Here is a 20,564-nt window from a genome sequence, read left to right on the forward strand (position 1 = left end):
ACTAGCATTTTAAAAACCACTGTGTGTGGAGCTTCGCGTCCTTTTCTTCTTTCAGTGAGAAATGATTTAATAATGAACTTACAACTGCGGGGCTTCTAGTCAGCTCCTTGGAGCCCTGGAAGAGGGAAGAGACTGTGTGCAGGGGCCAGGGGCTGGCAGGCTCCATTCTGCTCTGTCCTTGCTCAAATCCAGGCTCTGTGACTGAGGTTACCCCAGAGCAACTTGGTTCAGACGCGTGTAGAGTCTGAACGATAATTTTTCTCCCTCTCAAGATTGCCGGGTGCCTCTAATTAACGGTTGTGCATTCCTTAGATGGGGTTTTTATCAGATGGAAAGGGGCTAATTGTACCAGTCACAATAGTTAACCTTTTCCAGAAGTGTGTGTGTGTGTGTGTGTGTGTGTGTGTGTGTGTGTGTGTGTGTGTGTATGTGTGCACATATGCATGTGTGCCTAAGTTTTTTTTCCTGCAAATAAGGCAAAAAAGCGTGAGAATCATTGGAATTCTTTGGCATCAAGAAACCAGAAAATGAAAGACTGTATTCACTGAGACTTTTCTACCAAGCCAAGGGTGGCCAGCATTTATTGGGTTCTTTCTAGCACTAGGCTCTTTACAAGTTTCATTATGCATCATGTTTAACTCTCAGCATTCCTGAGTCTTAAATGGGATGATTATTATCCTTGGTCTACAGGTAGGGAAGCCAAAATTGAGTTAAGGATACTCGTCCAAGGCTGCACACTCTTTTATAAGGAAAAAAAAAACCTTTTACATTAGGAAGATCTCATCATTGAAAGCAGATCGGAGAAAGTGGAGCTTTCTGCATTAAAAGACAAGCAACAGAACTCCTTATGCAGTGATCTGGACAACTTTGCCACAGCTGTCCCACCCATTGGGCATCAGAAAAAGGTCCTGCCTTACCTTCTGCCCCAGTTCCTGGATTTGCCTTGTATTTTCACTGGTCCCTTCTTTGGATTACAAATAATCCCCGTTCTATTTCCTTGTGACTCAAATATCTTACCTTCAAGTAGTCTGCACCCCTCCAGAGGCAACCTTAGGAAGACACATCCATGTTGGTCTCCTACTATGTGCTGGGAGGTGCTGGTACCTGATCTGACAGTGGTATGTAACTTGAAGATATTTATTTGAAGAAATTTGTACCAGAGAGGGAATGAAATACGAAAACACACAATCAACTAAACATACTTGATTATTTTGGAGTCCTTCCTATGTACCAGGCCTTCTGATGAGTGCTGGAAGCAAGTTCATGAGGAAAGAACTGTTTCCATTTTTGTTCTAGAAATGAGAAATCTAACATATAGGTGTGTTAGAACACCTGCTCAAAGTTGTATAAGTAGTAAATGGCAGAGCAGGAATTGGAACTGAAGCACTATGTTGGTAGAGCTAGTGTCGTTGACCACTGTGCTCTATTACATATGTACAGACCAGCATGGAAATATGCATAAATTATACTTAAAGCCCATCTGAAGGGCCCTAAGTTCCTTCCTAAGTAGAATGCTTCCCAAGAAGCTTCAGAGAAAAGCTATAAAAAGAGAGGGATCTGCACAATGAAAAAAAAAAACAGTTAATGTGCCAAGGTGGATGGGGGAATGTCACAGAGTTCCACCTCAAGGTGAAGAGCTACACCCAATCAAGACATGCTGAGGGAGGGAGAATCAGTTTTTTCCAGGGACTAGCTGCCTGATAGGTTATCTGATCTCAAATGGGCAGCCCTAAACACAGGTACACATCAACGATACTGAATGAATGCAATGCATCATATGTGTGTGCATATATATGTTTATTTATACGTGTATGTATACTTAGGTAAAAATAATAACTCAAAGAAGAAGACAAGAAGCTGAGAGGGAGTGGAGGGACATGGGAGGAGCTGGATGGGGACTGGGAGGGACAGAAACAATACAAATACAATACTCATGTATGAAATTCTCAAAAATGAAAAAACTAAGATTAACAAAAAACCACAAAGAAGCATTTACCAAGTATAGAGAAAAACGTGCAAAATGTGTTTTGGCAACCAAAAGGATCCTGTGTAACTGAAGCAAAGGAAGTGAAGAGTGAGGTCTAATGTACAAAGAAGATAGATTACCAGGGACAAGACCATGCAGGATGGAATAACCATGTTAATGATGTTAGTCATTATCTTGAACAAGGAAAGGTCTTTGACAGGTTTTAGAGAAACACAACCACATGGTCACATTGGTGCTTTGAATATATCCATGCCATACATATGGAGTCCAGATTAGCTCAGAGAAGACTAGAGGCAGGAAGATGAGTTAGGAAGGAGTATTCAGAAGGAGATGTTGATTTGCACCACTGTGGTGACAATGGAGAGACAGGGTGAGAGTGGAATGGAACTATATTTCAGATGTATCATGGACAAGTTAGTGAGAGCTATAAGGTAAAAACAAGCATCAACTCTCAGGCAACAGGTACGGATAAGAGAGGGAAATGAGAGCTCTTAATCTGCAGAAGAAGGGCTAGGGAGTACCTGGGGTATTTGAGCAGTTGTCTTTGTTACTAAGAGGCACTGGCATGTCTATGTATGGTTGTGTTGTATAAGGACCCGTGGAACTACAAATAACAACTCTAATGATCAATATTAGTATTCTTTTAAACAACAGCCATATCATGTCACTGAGTGACCCTTTTAGGTCTTCATTAAGTGGAATAATTCTTCAACTTTTTTATATAGTTTGTAAAACATAGTATATTGTGCCAAAGGTATGTTTCCAGATAAGGGCTTTAAGAGGAACCAGTTCTTAAGAGTAACTTTAGCCTGCATATCTAAAATGATAATTTAATTTCAAAATGCAGGTAGCTATCTATGTTAGCTCTAGCTCTTATAACAAAATATCATGGATTAAGTGGTTAAAATAACAGAAACTCATTTCTCACAGTTCTGGATACAAAGATATCCAAGGGCAAGATGTTAACAGGATCAATTCTCTAACAGGAGATGAACCTGGAAAAATTCTTGTATAACTTGGTAAGCTTGATAAATTTAACTACATGAAAATCAGAGTAGACTTTTTACATGAAAAAATACAATAAACAATACAAAACAAAAACAAGTAAAAGAATGGTTAACTAGAAGAAAAATTGCCTCTCACACTACAAACAGAAACTATCTCTGGAAAAATCAGCAGGAAGAACCACACAACCTAATACAAAAATAGACAAAGGCTATGAAATGATAATTTATAACAAAGAAATATAAAGGGCTTGAGAGATGGCTCAATGGTTAAGAGCACTGGCTACTCTCGCAGAAGACGCAGGTTCGATTACCAGCACCCACATGGTGGCTAAGAACCATCTAAAACTCTAGTTCCAGAGGAGTCGGACACCGTCTTCGGACCTCCGTGGGTACTGCATGACACAGATGCACTTACATACATGCAGTCAGCATACTCGTAGCATAAAATAAAAATAATAAAACAACATATAAAAGGCTCTAAAAGCTCTGAAAAAGATGCTAACTACATTCATAATATGAGCAGTGTAAACTAAAATATGCCAACATGCCATCTGTTTTGCTATTCACAATCTATTGGTCAAACCACTAGAAATAAGCAAACTTATACCTTAATTGTAAGAGGGTAAATTTTGTATGACTCCTTAGGGTAGACCATTTGTCAGTTTTCATCAAATTTACAAGTGTCCATCATTTTATGCCTAGCTATTTAATTTTAGGATTTTAAAAAATCTATAGAAATACTTCCCTTTAGCTGCAGCACCATAGCACATTGTTCATGCATAACTGGGGCTGCCTGCCCATCATGGGTGACCCTTTTACCCACCAGCTACAGGGTAATAAAAGAAATACTTTCCTTTTTCTAACTTGATGTACACATGATGTTCCCTTCATTGCAGCAGGATTTGAAATATCATAAGACTGAGAATAACCCAAACTTTCAACCATAGAAGAATGGCTAAATCAATAATAGTGTATCTTTTTGATCTCTGTAAAAATGAATGAAGGAGGGGCTGGAGAGACAGTTCAGAGATTAAGCACTGTTCTTGCAGATAACCTGGGTTTGAATCCCAGCACCCACATGGCAACTAACAACTGTCCATAACTCCAGTTCCAGGAGATAAGACAGCCTCTTCTGTCCTCCACGGGCATTGCATGACATGGGTGCACTTAATTACAAGCAGACAATATACGCATACACATAAAATAAAATTAAAATATAATAAATGAAGTATTTTTAAAAACGAATGAGGGAGAACTTCATCTACTGATATGGTCATATCTGTAAGATACATTAAAATGAAAAATGCAAAAAGCATACAATTATATTCTTTTTGCTATTTTTAGGGGGCAAAATTGACATCTATACCCATATTTACTTATATGTGTAAAAAATTTAGGGAAAGGTTCTATGATATGCATTTTTCACATTTTAACAGCTGTGGAATAGGAATCTCTTCCACTGTATGGCACTTCAGAAATATAATTATCCATATTATTTTTTTCTTAGTGACACATAAAACAATAATACATTTCATCCTCCATGCTTCCAAGTGAAACCAGTTATGGTCAAACAGGACCTTTGACTTATCTTCACATAGATAGAATTGGTAAAAGAAAGGAGCCAGGGGCTCCTCCCAAGCCCATGTGACCCCCAAGGAACAGATCCTCAAATGGCCTTAAGTATAAAAATAAATTGTTTTATTTGGGCCAACAGTGTGGTCTTAAACACCTAAAATGAAAATATAACCAAAGATTAAAGTGATCAGTATGTTCTTTAAGAATTCAAGGGATTACACTTCCAAGACATTAGGCTTAAGTCCATATAAAAAGTTATTTAGACAATTATTTCTCATTGATGATTTTGTTCCTAATCAGAAAGTGCTGCTCAGATGTAAGACTTCAAATCTTGGTCAGCAATATTGTAATGCCTACCTGTTGCTAAGAGAGACAACCCACTATTGTTCTAAAATGATGGCTAAATTTGTTTTCACTCCAACAGCTATCAAAGTGCCTGAAAGCAAATCCTGAGTCCATCACTCTTGAGTCCAACCTTGGCAGACAAAAGAAAAATGAGGAGGAACCCAATAGAGGGATGCTTTTGGAAGCTCTCGTCAAGAAATTCCAATGGACTCTCGCATGAACATTTGAGATTTGCCCTGTTCTGACTTTTTTCTGGTTCTCTATCCTGAACTTGTAATGCTAACTACTCTTGCCTTTACTTCTCCTTCACATCTCCTATTTACCAGGCAAGGACTTTCTTTTCCCCCCACAGATAAGAGTTATGCAATTTGGGAGTCTTTTAGATAGACCCACAAAAGGAGTACCCCAATTGCCTCACCCTGCATCCCTGTTCAGCATGGAAGAAGCCAGAGTGGTCTACGTCCTGATTCCCTATGTGCAAGTTGGGTAACCTCTTCAGAGGATAGTGTGATAAGAATAGGAGGTAGGAATTGGCTAGGCAGTTAGTGAAAAAAGACCCCAAAGAAAAGTAGCCAGTTTCTTGGCTAAAAGTCAAAATGTCCTTAGCAACATACTCTTAGCAACATACTCTGTTCCAAAGGACAAAATTGTTGAAAGTATTTGGGAGCTCTTATCTAATCCCTAAAATATGTTAGGGTTACCTCTTCAGAGGGGGGAATGTGAGAGTAGTAAAAAGCCCCATAAAAAAAAGAAGAAAGAGTACATGAAGTTATCAGAAAAAAGTTATGGGAAGGAATGATTTGAGGAGTTGGAGGGGAAGGATTGGGCATGGATTTGATCAAAACACCTTATATGCACATATGAAATTCTTAATAAATTATTTTTTAAATGATACATTTCAAAATTGATGACACTTTAGATTTGATGAAATGTGGTAATAACAATTGTTCCCTATTGGGATAGTAGGAGAAAGGATGAGGAGGAGTCTCTTCATTTATGTGTTCTATAATGGTTTTCGTTTCAGCCACATGAATTGATTTTCTGCCCCTAAATTGAATACAAAATAATGTTAGTAAACATTACATAATAGGAGCTGGCATATAAACTATGTGTACAGTAGATTAGTTTCTATTGTCTATGCCCTACTCCAGTGATGTTCTATGTAAGAGACTCATTTCTAAGTGGTTAAAGTGGGACATAAAGTAACCTATACTCCACGCATGCTAGTTAATATCAGTGGGCTGTGCAGATCTCAGTTCACTTAGAAAGCTGTTGGCACCTTATCATAATACATGGTTTGCCAATAGGCAGGAAACAATACATGTTTTAAATTTTTTTTAATTTTTTTATTTCATATGTATGAGTGTTTTGCCTGCATGTGAGTGTACTACATTCGTACAATGTCTAGCAGAAGCCAGAAGAGTTTGCTGTAGTTCCTGGAATTCTGGAACTGGAGTTACAGACAGTTGTTAGCCACCATGTGAGTGCTGGGGATCAATCCTAGGTCTTCTGAAGGAACAGCAAGAAGTGTTCCTAACCACTAAGACGTGTCTCCAGCTTCAGAATATATGGGGTTTTTTAGGTCAAATTAATGCAACTTTAGTTTGGAATCACAGAGACTTTGCATCGTCATAAAACCTTGTGAGAGGTGGAGACCTACTGACAAGGTACTTACTATAATCCAGTGGACATTGTCCCAGCCCTTAGACACACACACAAAAATAAGATGCTTGGAAAAACACAGAACTGAACTAGGATTTTGCTTTCACCCTTTTATCTATTCAGAAAAGTTCTGAATTACCTGCGTTTTTCTTTGGGGAATTTATACTAGTGGTAAGAGCGAATATGCTCCCTTCTCCACTCTCAGAAACATTATTAGCCTCCTCTGGGTTAGATTTAGTTTCTATGTGTTAGAGTTTGGATCTTAAGTTTCTCCTATAGGCTCATGTGTTAAAGGATGGATTGTAAGTATCCTCCAAAGGTCCTTTTCTTAAAGGCTTGGTCCCTAAGTAGTGCTTTTAGGAGGTGGTAAAAACTTTAACAGATGTGATCTACTTAGAGGGTAGAGATCATTGGGCATGTACCTTTGAAAGAGATTGTGAGATCTTAGTCTTTTCCTCTCTTCTTAAGTTCCATGCCCCCATGAGATAGCAGCATTGGCTTGTGACACACCCAAACGCCCACCTTGGTGTGCTTCCTTGCTACAGGCCCTAAGGCAGCAAGCCCAATGGATCATAGATTGTACCTTCCAAAACTAAAACCCAAAATAATTTTTAGATTTACCTCAGGTACAGCAACAGAAAGCCAACATGCTAGATATGATGGGACCATAAGCTATGTACCAAATGCCACAGGAAAGGCCAGATGGACTATTCAGAATTGTGTTCCAAGCTTTTTATAAATATTTATTTTGAATTTTTAATGAATTTTTGCAGTTTTCATACAATATAGTTCAATGGCATTTAGAATTTAGATCCACTCCCCTCTCTGCACATCTCCCTTGCCACTCTCATGTGTGTGTGTGTGTGTGTGTGTGTGTGTGTGTGTGTGTGTGTGTATATTATGCTACCTATAGAGTCTGATTTGTTTCCCTAAATGTCCTTTAGTGTGGGTCCATTCACTGGGTCCACCAAGAGTTCTAATCCTGGCTTTTCTCTTCCCAGCAGCCATCAGTTGCCAAAAGTTCCTTAGACTGGGTTGGGATTTCCTATCCACTTTCCCATGCCTACACTGGGATTTTGTCTGATTTGAGTTTGCATAGGGCTTGGGCATGCTGTCACCATTGTTGTGTCTTCATATGAGCAAATAACCAGCTCTCTGGACGATTCTGTTTCTTTGTGGTCATCCACCACCTCTGACTCTTACAATCTTTCCATTTCCTCTTCTGAAATGATTCCTGAGCCTTTGGAGGCAGAGGTTTGAAATAGCTCTCTAAGCACTCTGTGGCCTCTTGTTCTCTGCACATTGGCTAATTGTGGGTCTCTGCATTAATCACCACCTGCTGCATAAAGAAACTTCTCTGGTAAGATTTAAGCGATCCATTTATACTAAGTGTAGAGGTTACAGTGAAGATGTTTCACTTAGGGTTAAATGCCTCACAGACACTTATTCTCTGCATTTTTAATTATGTGTGACCATATGTGTGCACGTTTGTGAGGTGTGTGTGTATGTATGTGTGTGCACGCACACACACACACACACACACACACACACGCACATGCATGCACACACTAATGCAGGTGCCCATGGAAGTATTGGATCCCCTTGAAGCCAGAGTTACAGGTGGCTGTGAGTAGGGAACTGAACTCAGGTCCTCTGCAAGAACAGTATGTATGCTTAACCACTGAACCATCCCTACAGGCACTCCAAGTACATTTAAATGAAAAGTAAAACTGGGAAACATCTTATGAGGTCTTTCTCTCTGTGAGTGGAAATGTTTGTAAATTTCTGGAATGCCTAGGTTAGATTCAAGAAATCAAGATTTTAGTTCCTTAGTAAAGAACTGGATGATTTTTGATTACTTATTTAGTGTCTCTTTCCCTCAGTTTTCTTACCTAAAAAATGGATGCAATCACACCCTTTCTTCTTTCTTTAAAGGGATATTATAAAAAGAAATGACTTAGTGTTTTTGAAGACATTTAAACACAAATATGGCCAAGTGCTACCGATGGAGGCAAGGTTCCATTTTGCCATCATCCTAAAGGAAATCTAAAGTTTGTGTTGAGGCCATTTGGCAGAGACTGGTCATGTCTCAGCTAGAGGCATCTTTCCCAACTGCACTGTGACAGTTAGGAAACATTTTTGAACAATGGCAATTGGAAGCAGGGAGAGTCTAGACCTGTCACCACTTGATGAAGAAACAAAAACAAACAAGTTCTCTTTACGAAGTACCCTCATACCTTGTATGCCTCATCATTCTCCCACCTGTCCTTTAAGTAGTACCAGCATTATTATTCTTGTGTTTCAGTTGGAGAATATAAAATTAGCTGCTGAGTTGAAGCTTTGGCCTAGGTTTCTCTGGCTCCAAAATATGTGCTGTATCTTCACTTCTGTCTATAACCTCTCTTCCTTATGCTCTGAACGGGTCTCAGCAATGTGCTACAGAAACCATAGAAATCTGACGATCTGTGGCACTAAGGTAGACCAGAGATACAAACAGGAAACTGAGTGAGTATGGGAGCCTTTTCTTCTTCCAACATAGGTTATTAGCACATATGTACTAGGACATATGGTGACCATCTGGAACTGAAGACACATCACTGTAGAATTCAGAACAACAACTATGTAGGCAAGTTGTAATACCCTAGTCCCCATAAAAATTTGCCTTCTGAGAGAATGCCCTTGGCAAATCATGATTAAGAGTAGAAGCATATCTATTGGCACACAAAATGAATCATCAGTTGATGCATGGGGTCATGGTACTCGTTGACCTTAATTGTCTTCTTGCATACTCTGTGTCTTAATCCTACCATGGGTGTCATTGTTAATGATCTGACTGTGCAAGCTTTACAAACAAAAGGGACATCCCACAAAGGGCTCCAAGGCATTTCTATCAATCAGGTGTACCGAATGAAGAGCCAGATAAATAGTTCCAACTGGTGGCAAGTAGGGCTAGATCAAGGATAGAGCAACTTTAGTCCCTAGTTGAAATCAGGTTCCTGACTTGCTCTTATAAATAAAGTTTTATTGAAACAAGGCCAAACTTATTTTTTCATGTATTATTTGCTTTTTGTTACAATGGCAACATGGGGTAGTCATGAAGGGACTTATGGTCTGCAGACAGAAACTATTAATGGTCTTGTTATCTATCCCTTTACAGAGCAAGTTTTCTGACCTCTGTACTCAACAGTGGATGTGCAAGTGACCTTGGTATTGTGAGCACTACGAAAAGCCTTAGCCTTAGTCCTTTGCTTATGAGACAAGGAGGTCACTAGGTTTGTAGAGTTGCTTCTAAAGGGCCTGGCACCAACTGAAAGGGAATAATAGTCCAAAGGGTTCAAACATCAGGGAACCCTCAACTATTGTTAAGAATGCAGAGACAGCAGTATGTTCATTGAACTGGTGTTCTTGTTCATTGGTTTAAAATGGCCTGTTCCTTACAATCTGGACCTACTAGGCATAGATCGCTATTTAAGATAAACCACAAACTTATGGTCTTTCTTGAGGCTGAGTTTCTCACAGGGGATAATGAATGCAGAGAGTTATGAGAAAGCTTTTGTTAACACATGGGAGAGGAAGGTAGGAGTTCTCTGTGACAGTTGGTATATAATTCTTTTGTAAAAGACTAGAATACAGTCACTGGTGCAGGTGCCAGGGCAAGTGCATAAGATAAGGGAGAAAGCTGAGGAACTATTGACAACTGATAGCTCCTGGGAGAAGGGGAGTCAGTTTTCTTTAAGGGTGTGATGATGAATAGGTGGACTAGGCTCCAGGGGATGGTCCCATACACAGGAGCATTTAAGGAACAAAAATTAGACTCGATAGACCTTTAAAAATAATAATAATGAGCTGGTCATACATGATAGCACATGCCTTTAATCACAGTACTTGAGTGGCAGAGGCATGCAGATCACTGTGAGACTGAGGCCAGTCTAAGTGGTCTATATAGCGAGTTTCAGGCCAGCTGGTATTATATAGTGAGAACCTGTCTCAAAAAAAAAAAGACAAAAAAGAATAATAGAGGACATGAACTCGGGGGTGGTAGTAGGGTGGGGGAAGAGATAGGGAGGCTTTTAAATATGACCAAAATATATTGCATGAAATTTTCAAATAATCAATCACAATTTTAAAAAATAAAAATAAAAAAGAAAGCTAAATAAAGAATTTAAAAAGAATAGAAGCAAATCCCAAGACCATTACCAGGGACTATATCCTTACAGAACAAATCTTCCAGATAAGAAACAGAGCCCATCGTTATAACCACAAAGTAGAAACAAACATAAACTTATGGAAGGAAAGGAATTCAGTTTGAAATGCTGGGATAGTGTGGACAGGCTGAAGTCATAACAATGTAAGGGATGCTGGAGTATGGATTCCATATGTTGGTAACATAGCAACTCTCCTATGCTAGTTATTGCATACAGCCTTACAGGATTCCAGAATACCAGAGTTGTTTATAAAAGCCTAGAAGAAATGGGTATAACTTTGGCTTATATGATGACAACTATTGCTATAAATATATAACAAGATAAAAAATTATAAATACAGTATCCTCCCTCCCCCAGTCAAGGGATTTCATGGTAGTAAAAAAACTGCCTAGGAGTTGAAATGGTTGCATAATTGAATATCACATTCTGTTCAGTGAGAACCTACACATTCATAAACAAGCATAAGGCCAGTTCAGTAGAAGACCTCAACAGTATGGTGAACTGAATGGTTGTAAAAAGTACACTAGAGAAGACCTTGATAAGTAGTATTTGAATGCACTCCTCTGAATGTAGAGTTCTAATGCCAGCTTTGCTAAACCTAGGGCAGTTTGAAAATCTGGCCACACCTCTAGATCATGGCCCTCTGAGAAAAAGAACATGTGTGTTTACAAATAAAATCCTGAACATACTATTGTTGATAATCAGTCTAGTTTCTCTTTTACACTTGTTCCACGGCAGTTGAATAAATTAATTGCGTGCCCGTAGGCACTGTACTCTGCAAGAAGTACTGGGAATGTGAACCAACACAGCCATTTCTATCTAGGTCCATTTTGCTTAGTAGTGGAAACAAACACATAAACTGATACTTTTTAATAGTGTTTAGAAATATCCAAAGAGACAAGGGAACCCTAGTTCAGCATAGGATGTTATAGAAGCATTTGAAATCAGGAAATAATTGGTTCTCCAATGGAGTTAGTAATGAGATAGTGAAGCAAGAGGAAAATCAGGGAACAGAGACAAAAGAATGGAGAGATCTTGCTTGGGTTTGGAAATGAGGAGCTCATTGTGATCTTAAAGATAGATTATTCCGATAGTGGAACCATCAGCCATTGTTGAGGACTAATTGGAATTGAGGAAGTGGAAATAACCAGCATAGAAAATACCCTCTGTAGAGCTGTGGCTGTGAAGGGAAGAAGAGCAAGGAACAGTGATTGGAAAAAGTTCAGGGTAGTTGTGCACATGTGTGTTTGTATGTTTGTTTTATTTTCAATTTGGATGCTTTATGTTAGAGGGATATTTATCACATCTAACAGGTCTAAAAGAAAGTGAATAGGAAGCATCTAATAACAGAGGAAAGAAAAGGATGACCCAGAAAGCTGGGCAGAAGAAACTGGATTTAGCAAGAAGGTTGACCTGTCTTCTAAGATTGGAGAGATAGAGGAGGGAGTGGGTGCCATGCACTTAAGTCACTAGGTGGGAAAGTGTTGCAGTGGGGAAAGTTCCCATGACGTCAATTCTTTCAGTTTACAGAGGCATGCCTATCACCGAGTGTCCAGGCTGCAGATGCTGAGAGGAAATCTATCAGTGGAAAGCAGCATTGGCCTGAAGGGTCCCTGAGAAAAGCAGGGCAAGGTGCCAAGTGGGGACAAGCTCTGTGAAGTTCATAATTGTTGGGACATCAGCAACTGTGATATAGAGTCAGAACTGCTTTGCATGTTTTATTCTCTGTGAAGGTCATTCCACGCCCTGCTATTTGTGCACATAGATTTGATTTTGAAGATATTGACTTGTTTCCCTATGGAAGTAAATACTTCTGAAGGCTTAGAATAACACAAAGGCCATCCAACAAGGCATAAAGCAAAGATGGGAGGATAACCACACACACCATGCAATTAAGTTTCGGTGCCGGAAGGGTCCTGCCATTCCTCGTAATGGTTCTGCACTTCCTTTACAAGTGTTTATTCCAGGTCTTGCCAATTCAAGAGTCCTGCACGAAGTAGAAGCCTCTAGTATTTCGGCCATTATCCCTACTGTGACTAGGTTGCTCTCCTTCCTTCTCAGTTCAACAGCCACACCAACAATGTGCTGTCTTCTCTGTCCACTCTTAACACTATAAAGCTGGCCACACATAGTTCAATCTCACTGCACATGACCTCAGGCTCACAGGTCTCTTGCTTCCCCTCAAACTCCATTTCCATTTAGTGGACTTCACTTGAATGCAACATACTCGCAGTAACTTTTCAGTTTTACAACTCTCCTGGCATTCATTATATGCTGCTTTGCTGTTGCTGATTTTTCATGATAGTATATCTTATCCCTTCCTTGCCGAACAAAACACTGACCTTCTTGAAGGCAGGATGTGACCTTGCACATTTGATTTTAGCATTCCCTAGCACCAAGCCATGCTTGATTCTAAGCAAACATTGCTTTATTTGGCTGAACTAGTAGATAAAGAAGGCCTGAGATATGCTCTGTCTTGGAGCAAGCTGGGCCTTTTCTGATCCCTAGAATACCAAGGTTTTACGGGTAAGTTTCTTCTCTGAGTAGAGCCAAGGAAAACATTGCCAATGAATGTGATTCTCTTGTAGAAAGGGATGAAGATGGTGGCTAACACCTGTCAGTTGGTACTGGCTGAATGGAACACAATGCAGAAGGGAATTTGGAGACGGATGTAGAATGGAAGCCTGTGCCTTCTGTGGCTCTTGCCACTCTCTCCTCTCACATCCTGACCTTGTTTCCAAACATTCATTGTTGTGAGCCAGGTCTGTCAGTCATATAAGTGGCCCCATAAAGCAAAGGACATAACCACTCAGAGCTCTGCTTATGGGTAAATTGCCTCGCTTTAAAGGTGAAAATCTGCTTTCTTTTTGCTAGGGAGTTTTCATTTATGTTTTATGAACTTGGGCTTGGTATGCCAAATCATTTGTTCCTGTTTACATTGTCAAACCATGGATAGTTGAGAGGATGAATTCATTCAGCAACGGCCAAAAGAAAGCTCTTTCTCAGATTATCAGTGACAGAATGTTCCTCCTGGAGAAATGGTCTTCAGCGTCCTTATTAGCTAAAATGTTTGAATTTGGTCTTGAAACTGGAACAAATCAAAGACCATTTCATCGTTTCTGGTGGCGAGATGAAAACTAAAATTGTGAATTTTCTAATTCACTCAAGGCCAGACTATCCTGCATTTTAAGCCTGATGTTGTCTCCATTTCTTAGGAAGTTTCTTTCTCACACACAAAGGACAATTTAACACCTCAGCCCTGCAAACAGAATGTTTTCAAGGCATTTCATTCTAAAACCTAAAATTCCCTTTGTCATAGCTCTGTTGCAGGCCACATGCCAGGTACCTGCTATATTACCTCTGAAACAGACCTCTACGCCACCTCTTCTAAAACATTAGCAAATGCCACCGGTGCAGAGCACAGGATAGTGTATTTCAAACTAGGGAACACCTAAAGGTTAGAAATGGTGATGTGTTCATTGTAACCTAATCTTCTATGGTTTGTACATGTCCCCCAAAGTTCACATGTTGGAAAGTACTCCCAGTGTGACAGTGCTGAGAGGTAAAAGGACCTTCAAGCACTGATAAGTCATGAGGGCTACACCCTCAAGAATGAATTAATGTTGTTATTGCGGGAATGGATTAGTTATCTAGGAGTGGGTTCCGTATAAAAAGATTATGAGTTCACCCACTCTGTCTCTCTCTTATGTGATCTCTCACCCAGTGATGCTTTCTGTCATGTACTGGAACAATGAGAAGAACCTCCAGTCCTTGATGCCTAACCTTCAGAACTGTAGAAAATAAATCTCTGCTTTTTGTATATTATCCAGCCTTAGGTACTTTGTTATAGAAGCCCCAAATGGACTAAGACACCATCCTAACTATTTTATTCCTAATAATGAACCGATTCCAAGGCATTAATTAAACTCTATGATTTTTGGTTCTAAGGATTAAACTCACTACCCTGTCTCCTCAAACATAACCACATATTTGAGGTGCAAATTCTCTTTAATTCAGGCTAAACTCAACTTTCTGATTCACCACAGAATCTCTTAGATAGCACTTGCTGGTTTTTCCATAACCACAGATGGAACAGTCTTTATGCCAAAGATCCTGTCTTGTTGTCTCTGTAGATGTGCTCAGATTTGTCTTGTGTCCCATATTTGAAATGTCATACCTGGCCATTGATATCCCCAGACAGTGGTAAAGGCATATTTTTGTCAACTCTAATATATAACAGTGCTTCTAAAATTTGAATGCCTCTGCAGGCCACCAGGTGCTCTGGTCTAAATGCAGATTCTGATTCAGTAAGTTTGGGAAAGAGCCTGAGACTTTTCATTTCTAACAAACACCCAGGGGATATTATATATTGATCCAGACTCCCTTAAGGTAAGAACACATTTAAATGTAAGATTAAAACTAGGTATTTTACCCAGTGGGCCTTAACAAGACTGACCAAGAATATGGGCTCCAGTGGGGAGGGGGGCTATTGGAGGGTGCCGGGGGGGGACAGGGATATAAAGATGATTAAGATAAAAAGATGCTGTGTAGAGAAAAAAAACTAGGTATTTTAATTTGGCAGAGCAAATAACTTTCTGATCTAGTCTTATAACCCTTCTCCTTAACTCTCAGTTCATCTGCTTCTGACCCTAAAGGGCTTAAATGCCTTGGCTTTTAATTGCAGGAGACAGGAACCTTTGGAATTCTTTATTGTTAGTGCTTGATAAATGCTGTTTGCTCTTACTGAAACTGATTGTGAGTGTCCTTTGAATGTTAGATTCTAGATCAGTCTTTCAAATATAGTGGTACCCAACTAATTTTGGTCTTGTTTCACCTTCATTCTACCACCACCCCACCCCAAGACCTGCCATCAGGCTATAGTATTTACTTAGTTTCATATACAGCTAGTACCCGTATAGGCTACAACCCTCATTCTGTTGCCTGCTTCCCCATTTCAGACAGGATCTCCCCATTTAATCCAAGGTGGAATAAGTCAGAGGCAAAAGGGACTTACAGGCGCCAGCGCCTCCACAGAACACTTACAAATTATTTTTGAGCTTTTTTAAGTTTCTCCTGCTTGGCAGTGTTTTCTGTTCTCTGGTCTTCTCTAGTACTATGTGAACAGCCTCGGTTCTGAACATCTACATTGGCAGCCATGTTTTATCTCTGACTCATATCAATCAAGAAACTCCTCGGGGGCTTTCTGAAAACAAGTTAGGTCTCTCCTACCTGTTCCATTAGCTATTTGAATTTAGTGCAGATGTTTCCATTTATCCTGGAGGATTTTACCTTGCTTCTTTCAACCACTCCATCTATCTGCTTGTAACCTTGACTCCTGATTCTACCATCTGGTATATTAGGGCTTACTCACAACTTTGGCCTCCATACATTTGTTATGTACAGTCACTTTATCTTCAACACTGGAGATAAAGCTTGAAATAGATGAAACTGAATCTTGGTGTCTATGGACTTTTACTCAGTCTGCTTGCCATTTCTATACCCCTATTCATGACAACTTGCTTGTCATCAGGACAATTGCATCTTATTGGGTGTTTCTGATCTTATCGATCACCTGCCAGTCCCACTACTCATTTCCTTTACCACCTGATGTCCTTACATAGTTAGAGTCAAGACCCTGGGCTTTAGATGAAAAGGATCCACAGACTGAGAGGAAAAGATCAACTAAATGCAGTGGGGTCTACAGTAGACACTTGGAAGGAGAGAGAGAGAGAGGGAGAGAGAGAGAGAGGAGAGAGAAAAGAAGAGAGAGAGAGAACAGAACAACAGGGTGGGAGGGAAGGAGACCTTTTGAACTCTTGGCTAGTTAGAATTGCCAAAACGGCTTCTTGGATATGGATGAATGTATAGATACGGTTAATGTATGTAAATCAGGCCATGCCTGTGCAATGAGTACGCAGACAAGTCTAACTTACATGAGCAAAGCAGGACTGACTTGTTTGACTTTCTTCTAGGAAAAAAAAATCTTCCTCCAAACCTGAATGCAAAGTGAACAGGTCTCATTGTTAGGTAACATATTGCTTACTCCAAATAATAACTGAGTAATTAGAGTGCCTTGTGAAGCACATGAAAAGTCAAAACTCCAAGTCTGGCTTAGCATTTAATCTTCCCTGCCTAGCTCTTTTACACTGAAAGGCTGCAGTGGTGAGGTATAGACAAGGGAGGCAGATCTTCTCTTGTGGCTCCCTTCCTTTATTTGTTAGTAGCCATTTGGCTGAAGCCACTGTTGAAGCTGGGAAAGAGAGAAGAGGTCAAAAAGCAGACTGTTCCAACTTGACAGAGTGATGACATTGCCCTTTCTGGGCCTACTTTCAGATGATTAAAGCTGGAGTCCCAGCTGGCATTACTGCACGTGTAGAGAAGAGGAATAAAATGAACTTTTTTCTTTCCTGAGCTGTTCAGAGATGTCCATGGAAGGAGATTGCGCTCCTACTGTCCTCTTGACCTCTCTCTCCATAAAGAATGATAGCTCATGCCCGCTCCTCCGCTCCTCTGATTGTGGCAGAATACGTCCATTCTTTTTCTTCTGAGATACTCTGACACTACAGGCCAGGACCCAAGTCAGCTTCTCCATCAACTTTCTCTCTTCTCCACAGCCATTTCTGACCTATGAATCATACCTGAGCATCTCTTCTCCCAGAATACTTTTGGAGTCCATGGTCAAAAAGGCATCAGTTTTAGCTGACAACCGACATACTAATGATCATTCCCTTGCCCCTAGGTGGACCCAGGCTAGAAGCAAACTCAAGTCCATAGCCCCTTCTAACTTCCATGGCCATGAGTGAGGTCCTCTGTTGCTCCCAACTATAAAGAATGCATTACAAAATACCTTGAAGGCTCCTAACTGGGTTTGGAGTTAAAAGTAGTACTCCAACCTCTACTTTAAAAGCAGAAGAGACATTCACTATGGAACTGTGGCACTGTATCTATTTACCCATATATGACCTGCTCTGCCTGCACTCTGACCTCCTTTTGCATTCTCAAAATAAAAGATAGTTTCATGAGAACAGCCATTGAAGAACAAATAAAAGATCATTTCATGAGAACAGCCATTTTGGTGCTAACTTGCAAAGTCAAACATTCACACACCTACCTATACACCTAAAAGAAACCCTGACATACTCAGTGGGAGTCATGTGCAGAGATATTTATAACAGCTCCATTCCCAGTCTAGGGCTTCCAGACAAAATCTAGGATATACAGTTATAACGAAATTCCTGACAGAGTGAATAGTTGTTATATTAATATATTAATAAGTGTGCATCAAAGAGTGAATAAGAAAAAAAAATCAACACATATCTAGAATCCAAACTTGACTGGGAAGTTTTAAATATTTGCTACCTCTGTGCACTTATTTCAAATCAAATGTCCATCAAAGGATGAGTAGAAGAATGGATTGTGGAAATTGCACAGTAGTTTAAATGACTGAAAAAAATTTACACAGAATTTTAGCAATATGAATTCTAAAAAGATAAGGCCCCAAAAGATTGCATACACTGCAGTGTTTTGGTTGCAGTTAGAAGTAACCAAATTAAAATATTTACGTATTTTAAAGAAATGGGTATAGTTGTGGTAAAATTAGATGAAAATATAGAGACGGCTGAGTACATGATTTAAAGCGATAATAAGTTTTCTTGAATGTGGAGGTGAAGACAAAGCAATAATAAGTTTTCTTGAATGTTGATGTGGAATAAGGTGGTAGGCTCTTCTCAAAGACTTAGCTTTTCTTTTGGATAGATGCTTTATTAGAACTTATGGAATATGCATGGACCAATGATAACAGCATGTCTGCAACCAACCCAGCACCCATCCCCACCTTGTCCATGGTCATGTTCTACCATCTCAGTTAACCACAGTCAACTGCAGTACATCACAGTGCTTCAGTTATCTGCCTTACTGAAGGTATTGTGCCATATCATGTCATCAGGAGAAAGGTGATTACAGCACAATAAAATATTTTGAGAGAAACTTATTGGGAGACCACGTTCAAATAGCTTTTACTATAGTATGTTATTGTAATTGTTCCATTCGATTATTACTGCTGTTGATTTCTTACTGTTACTAATTTACAAATTAAGTTTTACTATATATGTACATAGTGTAAAATGTAACATATATAGAGTTTGGTACTAGCTATGCTTTCAGATACCCACTAAAGGACTTGGAATACATCCCCTGCAAATAAGGGAGGCCTACAATACTTATGAGTGATTCAGTTAGCTCCATCTGGTATCTAAAACTAAAATAAAGCAGAATTTAAAAAGAAGAAAAAGGAAAACCCAAAGTAGGGAGAATCCAACTGCAGAAGCATACAGTATTTGTTGCAGGATGTGTCAGTCACTTTTTATCATTGCTGTCGCAAAAATACCTGAGCTAACAATATAAAAGGAGAAATGATTTATTTTAGCTCACAGTTTGAGTGGTTTCAGTTCATAGTCCTTGGCTCCACTGATTCTGAGCCTGTGGAGAAGCAGAACATTGTGGTGGTTGGAGTGTGTGAAGGAGTCTGTTTACCTCATAATGAACAGAAAACAGAGCAAAGGGAATGAATTGAGAACAGGTATACTCTTCAACGTATGCCCTCAGTGACCCATTTCCCCCAGGTAAGTCTCACCTTCTAAAGTTCTCCAGCACTTTCCAAAGTAGTATGACTAGCTTGGACCAAGTATTTGACACATGAGCCTGTGGGAACCTTCATTTTCAAACCATAACACAGATGAAGAATGCTGGCATGGAAGATGCCTCGCAGGAGGCAACAGCTGAAATGGACACTGAAGAATGATTAGAACCTCCATAGGTGGAGGGGGAAGGGAAAGCACCTCAGGAAGGAATACCTCTGAAAGCAAAGCAGCATGGCAGAACTTGATCTGCGAGAATAATAGTAACATTCAGGATGGTCACAACTAGAATTGGATGTCAGTGGTGAGCCCAGAAGCTATAGAATTATGGAGAAGGTCAAGGTTTGGAAGAGCCTGCCAAGAAACGTGTAACTTACTCTTGGGCTTCAAGCTCAGGTGAAAGTAAATGGTTTATACAAGAGGCTGTTCCTGCAGATCTTTTGAAAGTTCTTGTACCGAAATGAAGAATCTTTTAACTCTACATATGGAAATCACTGATAAGGAACATGACCAACGTAGAAAGCTGGCAAGGCCAGTGCCTCGTTGGCTTTGCAGATACTGAGGAAAAGCTAGGCAAGCGGTGGATTATCATTATGGTTCAGAATCATAGATATAAGATTACTGACAGCTCTGAGAACAGAAAAGGCTATCAACTTGATGGAATAGGGGTGGTAAGGGGAAAGGTTCACTAATTCTCCAAAGGCATTTCCAAGTAAAACTAAAACACATTAGTAAAACATATTAGAAGATTCCAGTGATGCTACATCTGCATGAGCTACTCCTTCCCACCCGTCCTACAGAATTCACTCTCACAATTCATTCTACTCCAGTTACCAAAGTCTATTGTATACCCACCACTGCATGTCAGGTAATATTTTATGCACTGGAAATACTAACGTGAATAAATTATAGCTCAGATTCTTATTGAGGTAATAGCCAAGCAGGAACACAAACCATCAAGTAAGTATCTACTGTGTGGAAAGTATTAGAATGCATATGAGTTATAAGAACAGATAAGAGGAGCCAATTGATACTGCTTGTGTCAAAGATGGGTGGCATTTGACCTTGAGATTAAAAATTAAGCATAAATTGAACAAGAGCAAAAGCCTAAAGGTGAAGGCACCCAAGGGTAGACTGGAGCATGGCC

General features: G+C 39.7%; 1 pseudogene; it reads left to right on the forward strand.

Annotated features, from left to right (window-relative positions):
* Positions 1 to 3,731: 3,731 nt before the first annotated feature.
* On the forward strand, positions 3,732 to 3,828 carry LOC115072095 (annotated as a pseudogene).
* The last annotated feature ends 16,736 nt before the right edge of the window (positions 3,829 to 20,564 follow it).

Source organism: Nannospalax galili, unplaced genomic scaffold (genome assembly GCF_000622305.1).
Source record: "Nannospalax galili isolate Female #2095 unplaced genomic scaffold, S.galili_v1.0 scaffold270, whole genome shotgun sequence".
NCBI lineage: Eukaryota > Metazoa > Chordata > Mammalia > Rodentia > Spalacidae > Nannospalax > Nannospalax galili.